General features: G+C 50.3%; 2 non-coding genes across 2 annotated transcripts; both read left to right on the top strand.

The window, feature by feature from the left end:
• Positions 1 to 402: 402 nt before the first annotated feature.
• On the top strand, positions 403 to 475 carry trnav-uac (transfer RNA valine (anticodon UAC)). Its single transcript has one exon. It is a non-coding gene; the product is annotated as a tRNA-Val (tRNA).
• Positions 476 to 799: 324 nt separating this feature from the next.
• trnav-uac (transfer RNA valine (anticodon UAC)) lies at positions 800 to 872 on the top strand. The gene has a single exon. It is a non-coding gene; the product is annotated as a tRNA-Val (tRNA).
• The last annotated feature ends 4459 nt before the right edge of the window (positions 873 to 5331 follow it).

The following is a 5331-nucleotide window of genomic DNA, read 5'->3' as shown; positions in this document are numbered from 1 at the left end:
ATAAATGAACCAGGAGTCTGTGGGGACATTCCCAGGAATTCTCAACAGTTTTGATCTTTGGAAAGTCAAATCCAAATCTACACCTGAATTTACAGCTGATCACCAAAGGTGGTTCCAGAGAGAAGGAAACAGAGTGATCTGCTGCTACTCACCCGGCTGTGAGAAAAACAATCACTTTAACGCTTGTTTCAAATCAGTAGTCGCAACGGATCTACCACAATCAACACAGTATGCTGCTGCTACTACTACTACTACTACTACATACTACTACTACTACTAACTACTACTACTACTACTACTACTACTACTAATACTGCTACATATGCATGAATGTTTTAGAAATAATAATCAAATGACTATGAACATGTCTTCATGGTTGGTTGGAGGTTATCTCTTCACAGAGGTTCCATAGTGTAGTCGTTATCACGTCTGCTTTACACGCAGAAGGTCCTGGGTCTAATCCCCAGTGGAACCAGATCTCTGTCTTGTTACCTCTTGGTTAAGGTCAGTTGTGAAGTCATGTATCAAATCAATATTGTGCCATAAACAAAGGGAAACCATGTTCATAACCTGATCAAACAATACATTAAGATTTACAGTATTATTAACCAGGAGTCGTTGGGGAGATTCCCAGAAATTCACGACACTTGGCTTGGATCTTTGGGAAGTGGAAACAAATCTACCACAACTAACACAGTACTCTGCTGCTACTGCTACATATGCATGAATGTTTTAGGAATAATACTCCAATGACTATGAACATGTCTTCATGGTTGGTTTGAGTGTATTACCTCACAGTGGTTCCATAGTGTAGTAGTTATCACGTCTGCTTTACACGCAGAAGGTCCTGGGTTCAACCCCCAGTGGAACCAGATCTCTGTCTTGTTACCACTTGGTTAAGGTCAGTTGTGAAGTCATGTATAAAGTCAATAAATTCAGAATTCTGCCAATAACCATGTTCATAACCTGAATGTCTAAGCCTTTACAGTATTATGAACCAGGAGTCTGTAAAGACATAAACCAGGAATTCTGACACAGTTTGGATCTTTGGGAAGTGAGATCCAAAGAACATCTGAAATTACAGTTGATCACCAAAGATGGTTCCAGAGAGAAGGAAACAGAGTGATCTGCTGCTACAGCCCGGCTGTGAGAAAAACAATCACTTTAACGCTTTTTTCAACTCAGTATTTGCAACAAATCTACCACAATTAACACAGTATGCTGCTGCTACTACTACTACTACTACTACTACTACTACTAATACTACTACTACTACTACTACTACTACTACTACTACTATACTACAACTACTACTAATACTACTAATACTACTACTACTACTACTACTACTACTGCTACTAATACTTACTACTACTACACTACTACTACTACTACTACTAATAATACTACTACTACTACTAATACTAATAATAATAATAATAATATCTTTATTTTATATTGCGCTTTTCAGATACCCAAAGTCGCAGATTACAAAGTCATAGAGGGGGGTAATTACAGACAGGGGGGACAGTACAAGCAGGACACATTTACATTTACAGGCAAAGAAGGGGGGGGGGGGTATTACAGACAGGGGGACAACACAAGCATACACACAGCACAGGCAGAAAAAACAGAGTTATTGAGATGTAACAGGGGTAGAAGTGTAGGCAGTTGGGTAATGGTGGCTAGGGATAGGGAAGATCATAGGCTTGGGTGAAGAGGTATGTTTTGAGGCGGGACTTGAATGTTGTGAGTGAGGGAGAGTGGCGAACAGATTGGGGGAGGGAATTCAGAGTCGGGGTGCTGTGCGTGAGAATGCTCTGTCGCCAAAAGTTTTTAATCGGGATGTTGGTGTAGTCAGGGTGAGAGTGGAGGAGGAACGGGGTGGCTCGGGAGGGGCGGTGGGGGAGGAGGAGGTCAGACAGGTAGGGGGGCTAGGTGGTGAAGAGCTTTGAAGGTGAGGAGGAGTATTTTGAAGTTGATGCGCTGCTTGATGGGGAGCCAGTGGAGAGAGTGGAGAACGGGAGTGATGTGTTCACGGGACCGGGTGTGGGTGAGGAGGCGGGCAGCAGAGTTTTGGACCATTTGGAGTCTATGGAGGGAATGGGAGGAGATGCCAGTAAGGAGGGAGTTGCAGTAGTCGAGGCGAGAGGAGATGAAGGCATGGATGAGGGATTCAGCAGCAGGGGGAGGCAGTGTCTGATTTTGGCGATGCGGGGAGGTGGAAATATGAGGTCTTGACGATGTGGCTGACATGGGGAGTGAAGGTAAGAGATGACACCGAGATTGCTTGGATGATGGTTGAGGAGTCGGCTGGACATGGGGAGCTCAGACTGTTCAGGGTTGTGAGTTAGCCAAGTTTTTATTGGGAGATGCAAGTTTCATGATGACGTATATCTGGGTGTCATCGAGCAGTGGAAGTCCAGGGTGAGTTGGTTGAGGATGTGACCAAAGGGGGAAGAGGTAGCAGATGAAGAGGAGGGGGCCGAGGACTGATCCCTGGGGGACCCCCTGCGTAACTGGGGGAGAGGGGGTGGATGAGTGACCGAGAGGAGATGAACTGTTGCCTGTTTGTGAGGTATGATGTGAGCCAGTCAAGTGCAGAGCCCTCAACACCCAGTTGGCGCAGCCTTTGTAGGAGGATGGAATGGTTAATAGTGTCAAAGGCTGCGCTGAGGTCTAGTAGTAACAGGATGTTGAGGGCACCGGAGTCTGCAGAGGTGAGGAGATCATTGAGTACTTTGACCAGGGCTGTTTCAGTGCTGTGGAAGTGGACGGAAACCAGATTGGAGGGGTTCGTGAGAGGTTGTTTGACTGGAGGTGGGTGTGGAGTTGGGCGGGCAAATGCGTTCAAGTGTTTTGGAGAGGAACGGCAGGTTGGAGATGGGGCGGTAATTGGAGAGGTTGGCGGGGCCGAGGGTGGGTTTTTTGAGGATGGGGGTGATGGAGGCCAGTTTGTAAATGGAAGGAACATGGCCAAGGGATAGAGACTGATTGAAGAGGGTGGTGAGATGGGGGATGAGAGCAGGGAGGCAGGCCTTGGTTAGGGTCGTTGGGAGGGGGTCAAGAGAGCAGGTGGTGGTTTTAGAGGCAGTGATGATGTCTAAGATGTGAGAGGAGTCAACAGGGGAAAAGGCGGTGAGGGGAGGGGAGGGTGGGTGGTCAGGGAGAGGGGGGGGGGTCAGGGGTGGGGGGGTGATAGAGTTGATGGCGACGGCAGTCAGGGAGCTGTTGATTTTGGAGATTTTGTCATTGAAGGCAAGAAGGAAAGAGTTGCAGAGGTCAGGGGAGGAGGGTGGTGTGGTGTCCAGTGGCTGGAGCAGCTTGTTGACGGTGGCGAACAGGGTGCGGGGGTTCCGGTGAGAGCTGTTGATGAGGGTGGAGAGGTGGGCAGATTTGGCGGCTTGGAGAGCATCACGGTAGGAGGAGATGTGTTGCTTGTAGGCTTCGGCGTGGACAGTGAGGCGGGTTTTTTTGAGGAGTCGTTCCAGTTGGCGGCCCGTCTGCTTCATGGTGCGGAGTTCAGGGGTGTACCAGGGGGCAGGGTTGGTGTATGAGACAGAGGAAGTTTTCCAGGGGGCAAGAGAATCGAGGGAGTCGGAGAGGGTGGTGTTTAGCATGGCAGCATAGTCATCGGGGGGAAGAGGGGGCGGAGTCAGGGGGAAAGCAGAGGATATGAGCTGGGAGAGCGTGAGGGGGTTGACTGACTTGATGTTGCGGTAGGTAATGGTGCGTTTTTTATGGGGTTGTGGGGCGAGGGTAGGGGGCGGAAAAAGGATGCAGAGATGATCAGAGAGTGAGAAGGGGAGGGGGTGGGGGTTGGATATGGGTAGGAGAGAGGAACAAACTAAGTCCAGAGTGTGGCCTTTGGTATGGGTGGGGAAGTCGATGTATTGGGTGAGGTGGAAGCAGTCCAGGAGAGAGAGGAAGTCAGACGTCAGTGGGGCGTTAGGGCAGTCAATGTGGATGTTGAAGTCACCAGTGAGTAGGAGGCGGGAAGAGAGAGAGGATGCGATGGTGAGGAGGTCAGACATGTCAGTGAGAAAAGAGGGGTGGGGCTTTGGGGGACGATAGATTAGAATGGCGGTGATAAAATTGGGGAGGGAGAGAGCGAGGTATTCAAATGATGAGATGGATGGAAGGTTGAGGTTCAGTTCAGTGATGGATGTAGATTTTTTGTGTATGACAGCAAGACCTCCCCACGCCCGGAGAGGCGGGGTTTGGCAGTGTACCTGTAGTTGAATGGAGTGGCTTGGTTGAGAGCGTAGAAGTCCAGGGGCTGTTGCCATGTTTCACAGAGGAAAAGCAGGTCGATGTTGTTGTCGAGTAGCAGTTCAAGTATAATAGGTGATTTGTTGGAGAGGGAACGGCCGGTTCAGCAGTGCAAGGGGTGAGATGGGGGCGCAGGGGTGGGGTGGCGGAGGTTGCTGAGGTTGGCAGTGCGGCTGGTGGGGGCGACGGGGGGCGAACACTAGTCCAGAGTGAGGGGATAGGGTGAGCCATCTTTGGGTTGGTTGTGAGAGAGCCCAGAGCGCCGGTGGGGATGTAACGGGGCCAGCGAAGGATCCCAGCTGAGCTGGCTGCAGAGGCGCAGCAGCTGGGAGACGCAGTTGTGGTTGAGGAGGTGAAGGTCAGCAGCAGTGTAGGTGAGTGGACGAGAAGTTGGTGGGCGTAGTGGTAGTCTGTCCAAGGAGGAGATGTAACGCAGCAGCAAATGAGAATAATCCGTTTAGTAAACTGGCGGTGGCTAGAAGCTGGTTAGCTAGAAGCTGGTGGGCATGGAGTTAGGGAAGCGGCAGTGGACCGGGTGTTGAAGTTGGTGGAGTGGGTGGCGTTGGTTGCCCCCAGACCGTGTCTGCACGGCAGGTAGGACCCGCAATGCCATGGCGGGCCTCAGCAGGCTGTAGCAAGCGAGCTGAGAGGGGTGGAGGGCTCCAAGAACGTCAGCAAGATAGCCAGACAACCGAGCCCAGATCACGCAGTCCACACACTCCCGAAGCCGGGAAAACAGATGAGTCAGTGATAGGAGGTGAGTCCGGAGATGGAAAGTTAATCCAGCTGCTGGCTGGCTGGCTAACGCAATGATCATGGTCAGGAGTGAGGGAGGAGAAAAGTAAAAAACGGGTGCAGCAATGACCGATGAAGTTGAAGGAATACGGATATGTAGACGGATATGTAGACGGGAACAAAGCAAACACTAGAAAGCGACTAACACGACTAACAAAACACGACGATTGCAGGATGACGGCAGTCAACAAACTAGACGCCAGCGTTGCTCTGGCCAATGTCTAATGACAGGAGGAGTCACTCAATACATGCTACAGAACTGCT

This window comes from Anoplopoma fimbria, unplaced genomic scaffold, assembly GCF_027596085.1.
Source record: "Anoplopoma fimbria isolate UVic2021 breed Golden Eagle Sablefish unplaced genomic scaffold, Afim_UVic_2022 Un_contig_8747_pilon_pilon, whole genome shotgun sequence".
Taxonomy (NCBI): Eukaryota; Metazoa; Chordata; class Actinopteri; order Perciformes; family Anoplopomatidae; genus Anoplopoma; species Anoplopoma fimbria.
The sequence above is the reverse complement of the archived record's forward strand: the minus strand, read 5'-3'. Positions and strand labels throughout refer to the sequence as shown.